This window comes from Pinus tabuliformis, chromosome 2_1 (genome assembly GCF_031772625.1).
Source record: "Pinus tabuliformis cultivar Carrire ecotype Pingquan chromosome 2_1, CPIR1, whole genome shotgun sequence".
NCBI classification, from domain to species: domain Eukaryota; kingdom Viridiplantae; phylum Streptophyta; class Pinopsida; order Pinales; family Pinaceae; genus Pinus; species Pinus tabuliformis.
In genome coordinates this window covers 500,179,809-500,201,505 of record NC_142299.1, presented here as the reverse complement: position 1 = coordinate 500,201,505, position 21,697 = coordinate 500,179,809, and the positions used below count along the sequence as shown (strand labels likewise).

General features: G+C 37.4%; 1 pseudogene; it reads left to right on the top strand.

The window, feature by feature from the left end:
• LOC149201122 (uncharacterized) overlaps positions 1–17,526 on the top strand; it is a 127,510-nt pseudogene extending 109,984 nt beyond the window's left edge.
• Positions 17,527–21,697: the final 4,171 nt, after the last annotated feature.

Here is a 21,697-nt window from a genome sequence, read left to right as displayed (position 1 = left end):
CCGGACGATCTTCTAAAACTCTTTTCGCCTCATCTAAGAAGGGACATCGGTGGATGGCGTGATCGCCTTCACACAACATACAGGGTGATCTTGGTCTCCCTTTTCGTCCTTCACTCTCACTAGTTGACGGATTGCAATCAACATGACTACCAGAGGTTGATGCTACCGGATTGTGCAACCTGGGGGACCAGTCCCTTAGTATCCAGGGAATACAAGGACAATCACGATGGAAGTGGGTCCCTTTGCAAATGACACATGGTGATTTAGGCCCGGTCGGTGCAGTGTGTGGATTTTTGTCAGATGTCTTTTGCTTGCCCCCAGTCGCCTTCGCCATAGGCCCCTTCTGCTTCTTTTCTTTCTTCTTCTTTTCCTTCTTCTCCATGGGAGGCTGACTTTTGCCGGCTCTACCTTGTGAAGATGAAGGATCAGAGGAAGAAATGTAAGAAGTGGAAGGCTGGTGGGCAGCTCTAGACTGGTCTGACTGTTGATTCGACTGCTCAGGATTTGTGGCGATTTGAACTACATTAGTTGAAAAGAGCCATACAGGTAGGCCAAGTGTCAATCCTGGAAGTGACAATGTGGCCATATGAGGCGCACCAACATCCCCCCAAGAGGAGAAGGGATTTGGACTTCCACCAAGGTTACTTCCTTGGTTGGTGGGCTCCATACTTTTCAACTGAAAGATCAACATGGGAATAAGAGGTGATTATGCTCCGTTTAAAATAAATTTTATTAACGATGCTTTTAGACACAAACTTGCTTTTTCATGTTTTAAGAGTCGAGAAAAAGCTAAAGATGACTCTAGTCTCCTTCGATGTATTAACGAGCTCGAAGTGACAAATGCTCGGATGGACTTTTTCAGTTATAGAGTTTGAAAAAGGCCAAAAAAAACTTCTCTGGAGTTCTAGGCAGAGGGTGTGCCAAACTTTTCGCGAAACCACAGAATACGTTTTACGGTACGGGTGGTCGATCTTCGTGAATGCTGTGTTCACTGGATCGCGATCAGTAGGGCGGCCGACACGGCTTCCTATGGATAAAGGATAATTGCCTATAGGGGTCTCCCAATATATACGCGACGGTACGTGGGAGCACAAGTCCGTATTAGTGCCACCGACTCTCAGGAGGAATCACCCACCTTCGTAGAGATCGACAGTCACTATGTTTAACGACGCCGGAACACGTCTCTACCTAGACCTTTATTTGTTTGCGTTATGTTACAAAGCGTTGTTATGTAAATTGAATTTATTTTAATGTTGATCTTGCTTAGCAGTTTTCCTTTAAGGATCACCACGAGATGTATGTAACAAATTCCTGAATGCAGTCTAAGATGAGAAGCAAACTTTTCAATCTTTCAACTTTGAAAACCTTAACTACTAAGGGAAAAGAAAGGCAAATCTTTTCACACAGATCATAGAGCACACACTAAATGCAAATTTTTCCTAAATCGTCAAGCAAACAGTCAAATGCAAAATGCACAATGCATGTATTTTCTTTTTCCCTTTCTTAATGTGGATGGGTTACAAAAAGAAAGTTGTTATATAACTTTGATTTCGATTTAAAGCGAAAGTAAACAAGTTTGTCCAAAATCAAAAGACACCTTAAGATTCACTTGCTTAATCACTAGAAATGCATGAAATCAAACCATAATGACTAAAGTAAATGACTAATCAGCTATGGACAGCAAACAAGCTAACTCTTCAGACCAGCAAAATGCCTAACACAGGTTCAGATCTAAGAGGCCAAAAGCAAGACTAGTTTACTTTTCGTTATGGGAAATTGTAAATGAGTAAGAAATACAAATAACAAGTACAATTTCATTATATAACGGAGGCGGAATGATGGCAAGTAATATTGGTTTCAGAACAGGTGCAAGACTGGTAACTGGCAGCCAAATCAATAGTGAAAACAGGTAAGAGAAAAGGAGGAAACCCCAACAGCACTAGGCAAAATTGGGCCAACGCAGGTGCTGCACAGCCAGTCTGGCTCTCAGCACAGGTAGCCCCTTCGGGACCTGCGTTGCAAAGCAGGTAGCCTGTGTACTACCTGCTTTGGAAAACGAAAGCTGCGTTTTCACAGTTTCCGGGTCATAATTTTCTCAAAAATGCACAGTTTTTGCTCAAATCAGAAGCAATCAGTCAAGCACACTCAAAGGGATGATTAGGAAGGTGAAAAGCTATCACTAAGAGCTTACAAGGATCCTTGTAGATCAGCTTTTCAAATCATGAACTTGCTCAGAAATGAGCCAGAGTAGCTGCCCTCTACTTCGCTTTTGATATAGTCAAAAGCTTTTCGATTTGGTACTCTTTTGTTCAGGAAATGAATAGCAAAATACTAAAAACACAATCAAACGGATACGATCCCCAGTGGAGTCACCAGTTTGTTGTAGGGAAAAGTATCTGACTCGGATGACCCTATCCCACTCTAAGGGTGATAGTTCCTTAGCAACAACTGTAAAACAAACTACTTAAGGTTTACTTCTTTATGAAAGCAAAAGAGAATGGAGAAATGCACTAACCGTTGCCTTGCGCTTAATGTCGAATCCAAACTCCTCTCTTTGGCCGCTTGCTCCTAGCTCCTTGTTCTTTTGCTTGCCCAGCTACAATGAGATCCTGCAAAACAACAAAGAAGGAAACTACAAGAGGCATGCAATCATAACTGGTTCATGGATTAGTGTAACCAAACATGCAATCATCACAATATATCATTGAAACAAGAGCACATAGAAGAACCTCAATAGCTTTTATTAATGAAGAAGTAAAGGTTCTGAGAGTATTACAACCATTGAAGGCTCCAACCCAGCAACACCTCCCAGCAGAAAGAATTTCTCCTCTTCACCTCTCTCAAACAATCACCCAATAGTTCTATAGTGAAACCAACAGCATATCATTACTTTGCACAAAATTCCAGCCTCTTGAGCTCATAGGAGAGAGCTCAATATATAGATGAATTAAGAAAGGATGAGTCAGCTTGCAACTGATGTGTAGCTGCCTTGTGTCCTCTCCTCTTCAATTAATCTTTAGTTGATCTTCAGTTCTTGAATCCACTTGGAGAACCTTGCTTCCACTTGGAGAAACAGAGCCTCTGACTCATCACAAGGCGAAATACCTGATCCAAGTGTCATTTTTGGAAGATTCCAGAGCAATGACTCAGTGTGCCACTTGTCCCATCTCGCTCAGCGCAGGTGGCCTTTGTTCCACTTGCTTTGCAATGCAGGTACACCATGGAGCAACTGAGTTTCAGCGCAGAAACCTAGTGGAGCACCTGCTTTGATTTCAGGATTGCTTGTTTTTGAGTGTTTTCAGGTGGAGAACTGATCTGAGAGCTGTTGGTTTGCTGACCTTGTTCCTCTAGGGGTAGGAACATCATGTTTAGGGAACTTTGGATCCCTTGGATTATTGACAATTCATGCTTGTTGCTGTAAGGCACAAATTTGTCTATAACATCAACACCCTGGTTAATGTACATTTTCCCATATCCTAAATGCCACCTATGCATCCAATGTCGACAAAATATTTTTGATGGAAAATTAAATAAAAAATTTAGTGAAATGATAGGTTCAAAACCGGTGAGCTTAAGTCGATTGCAGATTCCCCGAATATTCGGGAATCCGATGGACATGGGCGGGATAAAAAAATTGACTGCACCCATGTCCGTCAGATTCTTGAATATTCAGGGAATTTGCAATTTACTTAAGGCTGGCCATTTGAAACATTATTCCAGTCGATGGGAAAATTGTGGATCTCGATCTGGACAGGATTATTGATTACATATCCCACCTTTCGAAACACATAAATCAGAGAATACTAGCCACTAATGATATAAATCATGAGTTAGTTCCATTGTTTGAATATATATTCATGAGAACAGGTCCTTAGCACATGCTATTGTTGTTGTAGGAAGAGTGCGTTCAAACAAAGAAAAAACAAGCAAAGTATGTGATGCTCGTAGAAAGATATTGGTGAGGTAATTGTGTTGGAGCCAAAATTTATTTGATGCAGTGTTTAAGTTTTAATATAATAAGGAATACGCCGCATTTATAATGGAGGAAATTGACTTGGAGAATTATGGGTACATTGAGTTATGGTAATTGGAAACCTTATTATTGCAAAAGAGACACTTACATGAATTACAGTCAAGATCCGAGCTGTACCAACCAAGCTATGAGCCAAAATTTTGGGCCAAAGAAGGAAAACATAATTCAACAGTAAAATACCAAAATTAGGATCTTCATGGATGAGAATTCAAAAAGTGTGTGGGTTGTTTTCCTCTGGACCATGAAAATGATCACAATTTTCACATGGAAATTATTTCGATATGAAGACAAGGCAACTTGTCATGTTATGGGCTACTTCCTATTTATTGTTAAAGGTTCTCCCAAGGCTCTAAAACTCAACGTGACACTCATATTACTTCCATACTATAGGAACATACTTACTTAGCTCTAGTCTACTAAGCTTGGATTTTTTTCTTACCTTTGATGACAATATAAATTTTCATAAGAATATTTCAGTGTTCATTGTGGTAGGAGTGATACTACATGTTGACAACCATTTAGCTTGTGATTTCCCTCGTGTAACCCATGCCTCTAAATCAAAATTTGCAAGTATAGCACAATACTTCAATTATAAAAATCCAACATGTGCAAATATGGTTAAAGGACCAGTATAACTAGGATTTGCATGATTTTTCTTATGGCAACAACGTTCACACTTGAAACTTGATGGTTCAGTAGAAATGTTGTTAATCTCCCTCAACCTTTAAACAAATTGATAGGTTTCAACACCTTCTAGTGTTCTCACCATCTTCTGGTGATTGTATATATCTATTTTATCATCCATGAGATCATGCTCTACCTAGAGGACTTAAGGTATAAGAAAACAACATGGATGTATCTTATTGCACCATTGTTGATTTATGTGAGTGAGAGGGTGCTAAGAGCTTTGATTTCTAGATATTACTTTGTACAAATATTGAATTTCTCAATATATCCTTAGATATACATGTAAATAATAAAATGGCGAAATTATGAGGCTACGTTGTAATTTGAAGTAATAATATATAATAAAAAAAGTGAAATGGTTTCCATACAATTTAACAAATGCAATTGCCTAGCATGCATCAGATGGAAATTCTAGAGCAATATATACCATTCACCTTCCTCGATAGATCTATAAAAATAAAAAACTATCTAGTTCATGACATTCCCAATTTTTCACACCCAAATGCTTCCTGAATTGTGAGTGGGGACCTAACTAGTCAATGAGGTTTTCCCTTTTATTTTCTTAATCCATTTTTCATGCATTGATCTCTACTTGTATGATGAATATTGTTGGTTTGCAGGTGAGTACTTCCTAGAAATTGAATGCAAAGCTCCATTAATTAATAACCGAGTGAAGGTATACATCTCTTTCTTTATGCATTATTTCCATTGTTCTTATCATTAAATTGGTATTAATTATGTGATAGTTCTACAGGAGTGTTGTATTCCTTCATGTTGTTGATTAATTTAAATTTGACTCTGTATCACCTTCTCCACATAGGCATATACCATCATGCAAAGCTTTGTACCTTTCTTTTTGAAGCAATAAGAAATACTTTCACAGGTCATATCCCGCCTCAATATTTCTTCTACTATTTTGGTTTATTTTTTAATAATATTGGAATCTTGATTTCATTTTACTATCCTTATATTTTGTTGTTTTATTTTTTATGTACAATTTTGATTTTATATTTTTCTATGTACAAATTTTAATAAAAATCCAATAATATTGCAAACTTTGACCGCAGTCATACATACATACATACATACATACATAGACACAAACACACACACACACACACACACACACACACACACACACACACACACACACACACACACACACACACACATATCTATATGGTGTAATTTTGTATTATTAACTACATATGCAAATGTACATGCTATGACTTATGTATATATAATGCTTATTGTTGTATAACTTTACTTTTTATTTTTTTATACAAGCTTTTAACGTTTTGTGTATATTTTGTTTATATTTTGTTTTTAAATTTAATTGTGGTTGTGATATTTCTTTGTTTAATGGCCACAGCGCTTTGGATTGATAGTGAATGGGTGCACTGTTAAGGCACTCCTTGCGATAGGTCACTAGTTCAAATCCCCATGGGTGCTTACCTACCAAAAAAAAAAAAGATATTTCTTTGTTTAATTGTTTTTTTAAATATCTTTTCATTAAAATCTAACTTCGTATTTTGAATATTTGATTAATATTCCATGTTAATTTTATAAATATAAAAATACTAAGCAATCCTTAAATTTTAAGAAATAGTTGATATTTAGACTAAATATGTTACCTATCAGTCTTATCCATTCAAGCTTTTGAATGTTTTATCCTTAAGAGGATATGGCATAATTTATTTAACCTACAAGATTGTTCCTAGTAACCGGCAACTTCTTTGATGAATGAGAGGGTGGAGTCACGTTAATCTTGGCATGGATTCAATCTCTAATTGTGCATCTATAAAGCCCAAGATAACATTCCCATTACTTCTATCTAGTTGTTGATAACTTTGAGGTGTTGGTGTTCAGAGGGACCCATTTTCAAACATCAACATGTGGTTCCATAAAAAATAAAAGAAATTTAGGAAGAAGGGAATGTAGAGGAAGAAGGAATCAAGATTTTGGATGGGTAACCTTCATATAGGAGCTAATTTCAAAATCATCTACTTCAAGAATAAATCCTTGAAGAATGGATCTCGTGGATCATCTATCATGGGATAAAAAGTTTAGGGGACAAAATCTTTTGAATAATCTATTTTAGGAGCGAAACTAAAATCTTATACCCACATTGAAATATTTGTGTCAATAGCAGAGGTTGAGTACCAATACTTGACAGAAGGGGATACATATGAATAGACCTTGGAAAATAAAGGCCTGGGGTTGGAGGTTGAGAAACCTCTTAATAGTTCCATCCCATATGAGTGAAGTGTTGTAAGGCATATTTGTCACCCATTAGAAGATCCTTCATAGCTAGGAAACCTCATTAGTGAACAGTGAGTCCCTGAGGTAATTTAGAAAAACTTCCAAATTTTTTAGCAGCACCAAACAGAAAATTCAAACAGAAGTGATATAGTTACCATCTTCAATTTCCCCATCAAGAACATTCCTAGACAAGCTTTGATGAAGAATATTCCCCTTTCATCTATCCCAAATTTCAATGGCATGACTAGCAAAGATCCTGACACCTTCCTTTTCGAATTTGATGTTCTATGTCAGAGCTATGAATACACTTCAAACACATAGAAGTTGAAGTTGTTACCTACTACTTTGAAGGAAGCCACATTTATGTGGTTTATGGGCCTCAGTGGTGAATCCATATCCACTTGGGATGATATGAAGAAAACCTTCTAGAGAAAATATTAATAGTATTTCACATTGAGAGACCAAAGGGAGGAAAATTTTATAATTTCTTAGAAGGAGGAGGGGATTCTATAGGATTATATTAAACACCTCCAATATAACTTGTAAAGGTATAAGAATAGTGTCCCAAGAAAGGATATCTTAAAGATAATAATGATTCAAGGAATGAGAGATGACTGTGTAGATATATTGAATCTTATGGGGAAAGGAGATATATCAAAGGAACCTTATGATGACATAGTCACTCTATTCCTAAGGAGTTAAAGAAGGTCACCAATGAATAGAGCCCTAGCACAATATGCCTCTTCCAGGATATAGAGATCAGCCAAGGGTGGAGTAACAAGGACGAAAATATATAATTTATTTGAAAACTTTAAGATCGATATCCTTAGTTTTTTGTCTTCATAGTTGGATGTTTTGTAGGAAAAACATAATTAGGTTGAGGTTAAGAAAGTGCTATCAGTATTCTATTTTAACTACAAAAAGGAGAATCCCCTTAGGAAGTTCCCTCTTAACAATATAGAAGTTTGTGGAATTTGTGAACAAGACCACATGATGAAGCTTTTCCCATCACTTCCTAGATCACAAAGAAATAATTAAAGGATCAAGCAAGGAGACTAAGCCAACATATTTTATTACCTCCAAAAATCCATGGGAAGCTCATGCATTAGGTATAGCTCAAGATCCATCCTTTTCTTTTATTACCTATAATAACATGTATAGTTCTCCATAGGTCCAACAATAAATTTAGTACCATGTAATTTGATGGCGGTTTCTCAATCACCCCATAATCCAATATCCCACACCATGGCCATAGTCGCCTTGTCATCCAAATCAAGCATTTTCATGCCTCAAGGATGGTGTGAAACTCCCTTTCAAAGCAACTAAGTTCGTATACAAAATAAATTATCCATATAGAAATAAAAACTACAATTTATCTCCAATATGCTACCAAGAAATCCTCCCCTGTGACCCCAACTACCTATGCAACCTAACTCGAATTCCAATAATAAGGTCGTGCAACAAGCTAAAGCACCTATTTTTCCCACCTATTTCATTTATACTATCGAATGAAACTATGTACATTTAAGATCAAGCAGAATAATAAACTAACGCATTTCCCCTGTTATCATAGAGCATGAAGAAGAGAATTCACCCCAGGAAGTAGCCCCAATTCTAGAGTAGTTACAGGAACCACATACCAATACAACTTAAATTAAAACTCTCGCATAGGTTGATACTATTGTCACTACCAAAAATGCACCAAGACCAACCTATCCTGATATGGATTGGATATATTTTTTTCATCCATATTGATGCTTTTCAAGTGGAAAAAGTGGAGGAATAAGCTCATAGGATGATCTTTTACTAGTGGAATCCAGTATGGAAGATTGAGGTTTGAAACCTTCTGCAATAATTTTGTGGCATAAAATGGATTTTTTTTGGGATAACTTTGTCACTTTAGATCCACACATTTTTTTCATATTTTATACATATATACCTTTCCAACAACACATTAATTGCATGAATTTGAGTCAATATGAAAAAATTATGCCACTCAGAAGTTGACCTTCTTATTTGGACCACCATAATTTGATATGATGCCACATTAGCACCCATTATTCATGGAAAATAGGCTAGCCACATGATCATGATGAATAATACTCTAGAAGAGTCCATATTGACTCTAGTTAGGAGTTAAAGGAGGTAAACCTAACCATTAGTAGGTTATTGGGTTGTGTTATAACTATACCACTAGGAGGTAAAGGGTTCCATTCTTTTGGAGGAAATTTTTTTCCATAGACGATGTTATGCTCTTAACCTACGAGAAGATGCCAGAATACCAAACATACGACGAAATACAACCTAGAACATAGAACAAAATGAGAAAAACAACAAATATTTTATTATTCAGTGATGAAAAAAATGTTCACATGCCTCTTCAACGGGGCGACCTCCAACAAAGTAGAGCTTGATTACAAAATAAGACACGATGCTCCTCAATGGGGAGTCTCTATCCTTTATATAGGATTCATACATGTAATACCATGGGTCAGTACCATGGTTCTCTCAATACCATCTATCTAATACCATGGCCTATTTGCAACTAACTATGGTCCCTTTCTTTAAATGCGGGTCAACCACTTACAATTATTAATACAGGCTTTATTGACTCTTTAACTAACTATAACTATGGCTCGACCCTATTACATAAATAAGGGGGTCAGGGTTGGACCCTAACATGCCCTCCCCCATAACAAAAACCTTGTTCTCAAGGTTGAAGTTGTAGGAACTGCTAAAGAATAGTGGTTGGCTCCCATGTCGCATCTTCTGGAGAGGTGTCTTTCCACTTGAAGAGGACTTCCTTGATCGTGCAGTCACGCAGATGTCATTCTCACGTGTTGAGGACCTATTAAGGTTGGAGCCAGAGTGAACCTTCTTCATCCAATTCAGGTAGACTAGTTTGAATTCTGCAGTTGTTCCCCACCACTTTCTTGAGGCATGATACATGGAAGACGGGATGGATTTTTGTAGTTAGTGGCAAGGCTAGCTTGTAGGCTACTTCTCCAATTCCCTAAAGTATTTGATAAGGTCCGTAGAATTTTGGAGCTAATTTTTGATAGCCCTTGTCTTTGAGTGATTTTTGCTTGTATGGTTGTACTCTCAAGAATACCTAATCCCCTTCTTGAAATGTGTGCTCTACACGATGTTGGTCTTCTTATTGCTTCATGTGATTTTGAGCTTGATGGAGATTATCTTTGTGACAGGCTAGCATGGTTGCATGGTTCAGTAGGAGTTGATCCACTGCTTGCACCTTAAAGCATCCAGGGATAAAAGAAGTAGGTGAAGGTGGGAGTTGACTATACACTGCTTCATATGGAGTCATCTTGGTGCTGGAATGATAGTTAGTATTATACCACCATTTAGCTAGAGGTAACCACTATACCCATTGATGTTTCTTTTCTGAAGTGAAGCACCTTAGGTAGGTCTCCAAACATTTGTTGACTGCTTCAGTTTGACCATCAGTTTGGGGATGATAGGAAGTACTTAGTTGGAATTGGGTGCCTTGTAGCCTGAAAATTTCTTGGCAAAAGTTACTGGTGAAGGTCGGGTCATGATCAGACACAATGGAAGTGGGCATGCCATGCAGTTTGAAGATCTTGTCCATGAAAGCTTGAGCCACAAAAGTGGGGGTAAATGGGTGGGGTAGGGTGCAAAAATGAGCATATTTAGAAAGTATGTCCACAACCACCATGATGACTAATTTGTTGCCTGACTTCGAAAGACCAATAATGAAATCCATAGAAACATACATCCATATTGAGGCAGGGATGGGCAATGGTTGTAAGGTGCCTGGGGACTTGATTGTTTCTCCTTTGTGGCGTTAACGCACATCAAATTTAGCTACAAAAGTAAGAATGTCAGTTTTCATGCTTGTCCAAAAGAATGAATGACGAGTGCAAGCATAAGTCTTCTGAAAGCTTGCATGGCCTGCAGTGGGAGATGAGTGCAACTCTGCCAAAATGCATGTTTTTAGGGTGGATGTCGGTGATATCAATAATCTAACCTTGTAGCTAAGAATCTCATCCTTCCAAGAGTAGCCCATTGTGGAATTAGGATCTGCTCTCAAGCTATTAATGATTTGGGGGAGAGAGGGATGTGAAAACCATTCCTTGCGGGCTTCTTCAATCCAATCTGAAATGGGAAGAGAGATTGATAGCAGGGTGCTATCATGCTCAAATTTGCATGATAAAGAATCCACTACTACATTTTCACACCCTTTCTTGTAAATTATCTCATAATCATATCACAGCGTTTTGGCCAACCATTTATTTTGTTGGGGTGAAGATAGACGTCACTCCAAAAAATATTTGAGGCTTTGATGGTCTGTGCGGATTTGGAAATGTTGCCCCAATAAGTATGGCCGTTAGGTATCTACTGCATGTAATATGGCCATCATCTCCTTCTCATAGGTAGATTGTCCCATATGTTTCCCACTTAGTTATTGGTTGGTGAAAGCCAAGGGTCAACCTTCCTACATTAAGACAGCCCTAGTACACATGCTTAAAGTATCACATTCAATCACAAAAGATTTGGTGAAGTCAGGTAGTGCCAATACGAGAGTGGAACACGTGGCCTGTTTGAGATCCATAAATGACTATTGTGCTTCATCAGTCCAAAGGAATGAATTTTTCTTGAGAAGGGAAAAGGTTAGTGAGGGGTTTAGCAATGCGACCATAATTTTAGACAAATTTATGATAGTAGCCTGTGAGACCCAAGAATCCCCTCAAAATCTTTAAGGTCTTTGGTTGGGGCCAATCCAGCATTGCTTGGATCTTTTTGGGATCCACCCTGACACCTTCACGACCCACAATGTGGCCCAAATACTCGACTTCTTCCATGCCAAAAGAGCACTTGGACAATTTGACAAATAATTTATGCTTTTGGAGTAGTTGCAAGAGTAGGTCTACATGTTGAAGATGTTTTTCCCAGGTGAGGTTGTAGATGAGAATGTCATCAAAGAAAATGAGGACAATTTTTTTGAGATATGGTTTGAACAGGTGATTCATGAGGCTCTGAAAAGTGGATGGGTCATTACAGAGACCAAATGGCATGACCAATAATTCGTAATGGCCTTCATGAGTTTGGAAAGTAGTCTTGGGAATGTCTACTTATTTCATGCGTATTTGGTGAAAGCCTGAACGAAGATCTAGCTTAGTAAAGAATTAAGCACCATTTAGTTCATCCAACAAATCATCAACAACCAATATATGGAATTTATCTTGGACTGTGAGCTTGTTGAGGGCCCTGAAGTTTGGACACATGCGCCATTCCCCATCTTTCTTGAGCACCATGACCACTCGTGATGAATACGGACTGATGCTAGGATGAATGAAACCGGCTTCCAAGAGTTCCTTGATGATTTTTTCAATTTCATTCTTTTGGGCGAAAGGATATCTATATGGGCACACATTTGGCAGTTGTGCCCCTAGGACCAAAGTGATCCTATGATCATGTTCCCTTCTAGAGGGTGGAAGCTCTTTAGGTTTGTCAAAGACCCATTGGTGGCGGTTTAAGACCCATTGCATCTCAAGATGAATATGAAGAGTAGTGGGCTTGAAGGCCTGGATGGCATTAAATTGGGTGATAACTCCATGATGGCCCTTTTTCAACAACTTTTCCATTCGATGCAAGCTGATGATAGAAGGAGCACCTACCTGGAGTCCACGGAGGGTATCCATGTGGTCATTCTGCTTAAAACTCATATATAACTCCTGGAAATCCATTGTGATTGGGCCTAGTGTGTGAACCCATTCAACACCCAAGACAATGTCACAACCACCCATGTTGATGGAAAACATGTGGATCTTTAGGTGGTAATCTCCCATCTAAAGTTTGATATTTTCACAGCAGCCTTCACATTTCATTATCCCCCCATTAGCAATTTGGACCTGGAAATTAGAGACTGCCATGACAAAACAATGAACAACTTCAATGACTCTTTGATGAATAAAGTTATGAGTGCTTCCACTTTCAATAAATACTACTACAGGGCGATTTTTAATAAAACCTCTGATTTTGAGAGTTTGAGGTGCAAAAATGTCTGCCAAAGCATGTAGTGAGATAACTGGTTCTTCTGGCATAGCTGGGAGCTCATGGTCTTGATGGGTGGTTTCATATTCCTCCTCTGATCCCTCAAGGGGTGGGGCTTCCTCAGATGAGTTGTGATCAATAACATCAATTTGAAAGAATTTGGGTTCCTTGCATTTATGCCCCCGGGTGTATTTGTCACCACAGTAGTAACACAATCCTTGTTTTCTTCTTTCAACCATTTCTGCAGGGGACACCTTTTGAACCTTAAGTGTTTGGGTAGTACCCTGAGCCTCGGTGGGGTGTCCCTTGGCTATGAAATTTGGACGAGGCGACTGGGTAGCTAAAGCACATTCCACTTCGATAGCCTTTTTGCAAGCGTCCATCTAGGTGGGTGGGTGGTGCATCCAAACATGGGCTCAGATGGCTTCTTTGAGACCACTTATAAAAAATTCCAAGTAGAATTCATCTCCTAGACCTTTTGTGTAGATGGCCAATGTCTCAAAGGCTGCAATGTAGTCTTTTACTGTGCTTGGCTATCGGAGTTTAGTAAGATGACCCAAAAAATTAGATTCTTGGTCAAAGCAGTCACAAATGGATTTTTCGAACACCTTCCAAGTAATGTTCGCGAGATAGCATTTCTAATGCCACTGCCACCATTGCCATCTCTCTTGGTCCAAGTAAAGGCCTCCCACATGTAGTTTAGTTTCATCATCTACGATATGATTCAGAGTGAAATATTGGTCCATTTGTGCTACCCATACTGTTGGATTAGAGCCATGAAATTTGTACATGTCTAGCTTGGGTGGTCGAGGGTGGGAATGTTGGTGATTTCCATGGAAGTGAAGATTATGGTTAGATTCACCTTCAAGGTATTCATTAAAACCATGTGCCTCTGATTGCAACGCCGACTTGCCCCTTGTGAATGTGTCCATGAATTTTTGCATCTGGTCTGCTAGGATCTTGAAAGAAGCCAACTATTTTTCAAGGGTCTCGATCTTATCGTTGGCCATGGCTTGAGCTCTCGTTTCTACCATACACAGATCCTAGTCACTTGTCTTCACTTTGAAAAAATTTGGGACCACCCAAAAATTGAAGCTGACAAGTGAATGGTACCACCTTGATCAACTCGTCCTCCTGATTCTTATGGGCTAAGGTTTTTTTTTTATACTCTGAAAGGAGTTTTACTCCTCACTTATCAATACTACAGTGGCCAATTTCTAGAAAGCTTAATCCTACCCAATCTCCTGCGAGAATCTCCCCAAGGTATAAGAGCCACAACCCTCCATGCACAAATGGTCAGATCTTCCTATGAAACCCTTACTGTTGAATGTGAGTTGAACTGCAGTGGCAAAAGAACCCCAGCTATTAGATCTGAATGGTACTATGGCAGTAGACCCTCAACTAGTGGATCTGATTATTGCAGTGGCGACAGAACCCCAACTGCTAGATCTAATCTGGTAAAGAAGATAATGGGTGATCTTCAGAGAGATAAGGGAACTATGGTCTCAAGGAGTGTCAGGTGCTACAGATTGCAATATACATAAGGGTCTAACAGTAGTACTCGGCCCAATCTTTCAAGGTACTAACTAAGGAGGATCAACCATACCCTTAGTCGTACTACCCGATTACCCTATCGTACGTGTGAGTAATCTCCCCGAGTGCTTCTCTTGTTGTACTGTAGCAGCAAGACAGCCGACGGTTTATCTAAGGCAAGGTTTTAGGTGAGCCTACGGGCTTCCAATATACCTAGAGGGTACATGGAAGACAGTCCATGTGCGGTTCTATCTAATGTGCTACTACTCGAAGGGGTACCCACAGGGGTTATAAGGGAGTCCAACAAGTGTGACCACCTCTTGTATTTCTTTCATGCATGCCTCCCCAAATCCGCAGGTTTATGCGCTCAACGATAGATCGCGTGGTTTAAAGACGCCAGAACACGTCTCTAGCCAAAAAAAAAATCTGCTAAAAATGGAGATACCACCGGCCCTAGAAAGCGCTCTGATACCACTTGTTATGCTTTTGATTTGCGAGAAGTTTCTATAATACCAAATATACAAAGAAATACAACCCAGAGCACATAATAAAATGAGAAAAACAACAAATATTTTATTATTCAGTGATGAAATCAATGTTCACTTGCCTCTTCTAGGTGGCAACCTCTAATAGAGAAGAGCTCGATTACAAAATAAGACATGACGCTCCTCAATGGGGAGTCTTTATCCTTTCTATAGGATTCATACATGCAATACCATGGTTCAGTACCATGGTTCTCTCAATACCATCTATCTAATACCATGGCCCGTTTACAACTAACTGTGGTCCCTTTCTTTAAATGCGGATCAACCACTTACAATTATTAATACGGGCTTTATTGATTCTTTAACTAACTATAACTATGCCTTGACCCTATTACATAAATAAGGGGGTTAGGGTTGGACCCTAACAGACGAGCATAGTAGCCCATAGGTATAGGGAGAGAGTGCACAAAGAGCATTTATGCAATGTAGTAGAACACCATCCACAAGCCTTACTTCTTTGTATTTGCATCCATATTATATTCAGAGAAAGAAAGCAAAGCAACGTAACCTTCTAGCTGGGTTTTTTTTTCCAAAATGGTTTCCGAGGATATATATTGTTTCAATTATGGTTTTGTGAAATTTTATGTCACTATTATTTTTTCCATAATTATAATTTGTATGCATATAAAATAAACAATAATATATAGATCCAGAAACATAAAGAGAAATAAACCCTCATAGTGTCGATTTCGTATTTTTAAGTATAATTTTATCTAGTATGTTGTGATGAACTATCTAGTGGAATATCTGTGGTAGTTTGCAGATCATATTGGCATTTGTTGACAATACTTTTTTCAACTTTTGCTATTTAATCTTGAGTAACATCTCTCACCTCACTTCACTTAGATTTTTCACCTATAATTTTGTAATATATCCCCTACACCTCATAACATTCTTTCCCAATTTGTCTCATAGTCTTATTGGTGTAACTGTTGCATGGCTTGTTATGTTGTATCTCATGAGTCTGAAAGATAAAGAAAGATATTCTCAATTAAGAAGGGATCTTCGTCGAATTTCATTTACAAGTATAATGTTTTGATACAAAATGTTATATCCCTTCGACCTTTAATGTCCATTATAATCCAGTCAAATGTGTATCAAGGCTTTGATGTCTTAAGTTTCTTGTTATTAATTGGATTAGTAGTATAAATTTCCCCCTTTTTCATTAGAAGCTCAATTATCACTCTCTCATTTGTCCTTATTATTATCGAATTCTAAGTGATTAAATCACTCCTCTATTACTTGCCAAATCGAAAGTTGTTTCTCCCATGGCCTTTGCATATCAATTGTTAATAAGTCTGGATATATGTTTTCATTCGCGAAATTTGTGCACGCTATGAACTACTCCCATCTAAAGCCCATAAACCACCATAGGACACCGTATAACCGAGTCACATGAGCATTGTAGTGATATTTATGTGACATGTTCTTGTATTCCCACCTGATTCATGTGGGATATATGTGTTTCAAATTTAAAAATGTGTGTGTGTGTATTTATCATTATATGCCACTCCACAACTTCCAAGAATCATAGGCTACCAAGAAGGCCTTTATCTTCAAAATACTTTGGCATCGCCAATGGTATATGAATAATACATATTGCATTTCTCGTAATGCATATGGGATACGTGTAATTTCCTTTTTATAAAAAGTTTCATTGATATGCTCACCATGGAGAAAGCACAAAGAAAGGCTCTATGAAATCAACAAGGTGTTTGATGGCTATATAGCACACAAATGGAAAATAGAAAATCAACTCCATTTGTGTACCTTATGATGAAGATTAAAAATATGTTCAAATCCTTGGAGCTTTGTATTTGCTCCTTTTTGGTAAACCAATTGATGTTTACCAATATTTGGGAACTTTATATAATGACTATCGAAAGCTATGATAGAAGGTTGTAAGCATAATTTTTGCATTGAATCGTACAAATAATTTTATCAATGAAATTTTGATGACTAATTACGCATGTGATGTTGCTCTACCATGCATGCCTAAAACATGAAAGCCTGAATGAACTGGTCAGTTGGAGCCAAGGAGGAGTGCTTTGGAAGAAGAATAAAAGAGGAAGACCAAATACTAGTTAGCCTGGATTCACTTGCTTTGGATAAAGATCATTGTCATGGTAGGAGTTCTCCAAGGGAGAGAGATAGAGATGCTAAAAAAGATACATGTATACGAAATACAGAGTCCGATATCATTATCATGATCATGACCATTTGTGAGATGGAAAAGAGCACCCATGGGAAATAGACAAGGAATATCACTGAAGAGAAAGAGAGAAGGAAAGAGATAGATATTGGGATAGAGAAAGGCACTATAGTTGGTTGCATAGCAATGGAAGAGATAGGGATCACAAATATCATGACTATGACATGCAATCCAATTATAAAAAGTGACATAGTAATGCAAGTCCTCAGAATCGAAAATGAGCAGATGATATTCTGGATTCATTCTCTTAGTCATATAAATGAAAATACAAAGATAGTTATGTTTGGAAAGACTAGCATGATTACAATCTTATCACAGTGAATATGTTCTCCAAGGGTAAAATATCTTACCATATTAAGATACACATAGGTGTTTATGTGACTTCCAAATGTCGGAACGAAATCGCCTGTAGCTGGAAGAAATCCAAAGTGGTGATGAGAAATCACAATACTCAAAGTTGATCATAGAATTCAATTTTCCTCTACACCAGTGAATTTATGAGGGTGACTGAATTTATACAAGAAAAGCAAGGAAAGCATGAAATTATTAATTAATGGGTAAATGATTTTTCAAAGTTGCATATGCGAGACTAAGCAAAGATTTCAGATAGCGTCATTGCTAGATGAGAAGGAAGTTGGACTAGAAATCGATGATATCGATAGTTTTGAGATAAATGATGCATTTGACTCACAATTCACCTATTGTATCTAGAAACTAGAGCTAGACCCTGAAAAAGTAAATGTTGTTGGAGGAGTTATTTCCCTTGATCACCCCCTTGGAGCAATAGGGGCCCGTTGTGTAGCAACCTTACTTCCTAAAAATGAAACCCTGTGGAAAAACTATAGGTATGGAGTTGTCTGAATGTACTTAAGCACTGATATTGGGGAAACAATAATGTTTGAATGTAGAAGTATTATATATCAGACTTACAATGCTCATCCAATCAAGGATCATGCCTCATTATCGAAATATGCACAATAACAAATTGTGTTCTTTCTCTACAATATTTTCCATTTTCATGGAACTATTTCATGTGTTCTCAGCTAACCTTTACAACGATAACCTCTAGCTTTTAGCTTGTTTGATGTTTTATTTTTTGACATTTTTCATGTACTGGTTAAGGAAAGAAATTTTAACTTCGGATTTATGGGCAATTTTAACTTCTGATTAGAGGGAAGATTAGGAGATTGAGAAGAAACTAAGAAGGAGCCAAAGAAAGAACCTGAAAAAGATCAATTAAGTTCAAGTGTCATGACCCATTCATAGTCCCTATTCAAAGTGAAAGCAAAGGTTGATATCAAGTCATATCAAGGTGTGATCGACAAGCTAAATCGTTGATTGCGTAAATTAGAATTTTATTTCAATGTTCATAATATAGAGGAAGAATGAAAGGCTTCATTTGCATAGGTGAAATTAGAAGACCGTGCCCTGACCCAATGGGAAATCCAAATAGAGACCTTAAGGTTGGAGGGATATCCTCCAATAACTAAGTTGGAGGAATTTAAAACACTCATAAAGTCATAATTTTACCATATTGGATATGTAGAGGACCATTGGATCTAGTGGCACTACTTTAGGCAGAACTAGGGGAAAAGTGCACATGAGTACACATAAAATTTAGAAGCATGGCCATAATTATGTGTCTCTCTCCAAAGAACTTGTCGGTACTCCTCAAGTATTTGGGGCGTCTACACAACCATCTACATAAGAAAGTGATATTGTTTAAGCATAAGTGGAAGAGGCTTGTGTACATACATAGTGCCTAGAGAACATAGGCCATAAAAGAGGGAAATAAAGTGGATCGAAGCAGAAGGAGAACCAGGACACTTTTACGAAGGGGAAGAAGAAGAAAAGGGGAAAAGATAAAAAGACAATAGCGACAACACACCAATCAAAATATCCTAGTAACCATTGTAACCATTTTAAAATTGATGTTAATACAAAGAAGAAGTGTTAGAAGTTACATCCATAGCTTCATCTGAAGAATTAAAATAAAGATAATAAAGAAGAATAATATCATGGCCACTGATTCGAGAAACTAGGTTAAAATTAGCTTAGATGTGGATGAGAATATAATATGTAAATCATAGTAGAAGGAGGTGAATTCAAGTATCATTTAGCAATAGGAAGAGAATGTAAAGATGAGGCTTTTCCATATAAAGATATAGGTTAAAAAGACTAAGATTGATGCTTTGTTTGACTTAGGATCACAGGAAAATCTCATTGCAATGGAATTGGTTAACAAATTGGGATTGAAATTTTGTGATCATCCAAACCCATATCCATTAGGATGGTAAATAAGGATGCAGAGATAAAGCTAACAAAATGATGAGCCTCAGTATTGCAACAAGAATTTTGCAACTCCTAAGGCTACCGACTTTTAATTATCAACCTGGGGTTCGTACAAACTTAAGAGGTGTCAGAACTATATGTGTAGCATACAATTTGTCCTTCCTTTTCTGTCATGATTTAATGAAGCGCATGTACTGAAATCAAATCCTAAACTAATTGCAGAAAATGAAATGTTCGAAATGGAAACCTTAACCTATTGCAAGAAATAAAGTACAAGGAAAGAAACCTATTCTAATTGCATAAATATCATGAACTAAATGTAAAAGAAACCTAACTTAACCCTATTTATCACATGTGATGATTTAAAATAACTGAGCATGGAATCTGATCTAGGGAGTATTAGCTGTTGCATGCCTGTGCTAATTAAGAAATAAAAAGAACTATTTTTCGTCATCTTTTCATTTTATAAATGCAAATGCTAATCTTTCCTATTCTTTGATAGGGGAGACAGGTGTGGAGGAAGAGGGCTACAATGGTTTTAATGGCTTTGAGGTCAACAAGAGGCCTAATCCCAGCTTCAATGATGATTTTTCTCAATTCGGGCTCAAAACAGGCCGCTACAGGATTTCCTACAGGATGCCTATAGGATGTTACAGATTTACTACACGAAGTTATAATTCATCGAATTACCAAGAAAATAAAATCAAAATTGGATGGGAAATCTCTTTTTATTGACTAGGATATCTTAGGTCTCCATTCCAAGTGGAATCACTCAAAAAGACCTCTATTAACCCATGCTAAAAAATAGCAGAAAATTACTAGTCAGAACTCTAGAAAGTCAAGAACTAGTGAGCCAGTTAATCTATAAAATTCCTAACCTAGTCAAGTGAAAATGCAATGGGGTAATTTTTATTATTAAATAGATCTTTTTTGTGATATAATTCAAGTGGAACCAACTTGATTGAAACTCGTTAGCATGCTCTAAAAAATAGCAGAAATTTGCTACTATTTGCCACAAAGGAGTTCCAAAAATCTAGATTTGGGAATAAGCAAACTAATCCAAGCAGATCAATGATTACTATGACCTTCAAAATCTTTGCCAAGGATGAAATAATTCTTCTGAACCTACAAAATAACTTACATTAACCATTTAAACCAATCCTACAAAAAGAAATCATTAATACTAAATGCAGAAATATAAAGAAACAAGAACAAGAGATGCATGTGAATAAGAAGTGAAAAGAAGGAAAGAAAATGATAAAAAAAGAGCTATGAGGCTCTTGTGATGGCCAAGCCCAAGGGAACTCAAAAACCTATGGAGGAGAACAATATTTAGAAGTTGAACATGACACCAATATTCATTATTTTCATCAATACAATTACAACCCTGCAAGAAAATACAATGGAGCTACAAAAATACAAGTTCTCTCCACAAGAAGACTAATAAAAATCTCCTCTTAGAGGAAAAATTGACTTTGTACTTATAAAAAATAATTAGTAATCATTCCCCATGAAAGGAGGAATCTTTCCCCACCAAAATCCCTTGATTAGTGGATCTCGTTCCCAATACTAGGAATCTGCATTAAATGGCAGGGAACACATTCCTAGATTTTCTCAACCATTGGAGTTACACAATTTGTGCCATAATTCCATAATATCATGTTGATTTATTATTTAATATTGATCCTCCTGTAGTAGGGAGCAAGTCCCTAAATTATCTCCTCCTCCAAATCTTCATAATCTTCCCAATATTTTCATAATATTCCACAAAAATAAACAATATTAGGGACAAATATGCAATTATTCATAAACCTTCCTAATGAACATATTAAAGTTAAAAATACATTATCTAATACAAAAGGATAGGTTTAAGGTGCTGAAGGATGGTCATAGGCCTTAATTTATGTTTACTTTAGAGGCATGGGCCTTAATTTATGTCTAATTCATAGGCCTATCACAAAAGAGTACAAAATTAGATTTGCTAGCAATGCTAATTTTATTGATGAACTAGAGCTAGATGTAGTTACCCTTGATGTATGTCGAGTGGTGTTTGGAAGTCCTTACATGTACATGTGGGATGCAATATTCATGGAGAAATAT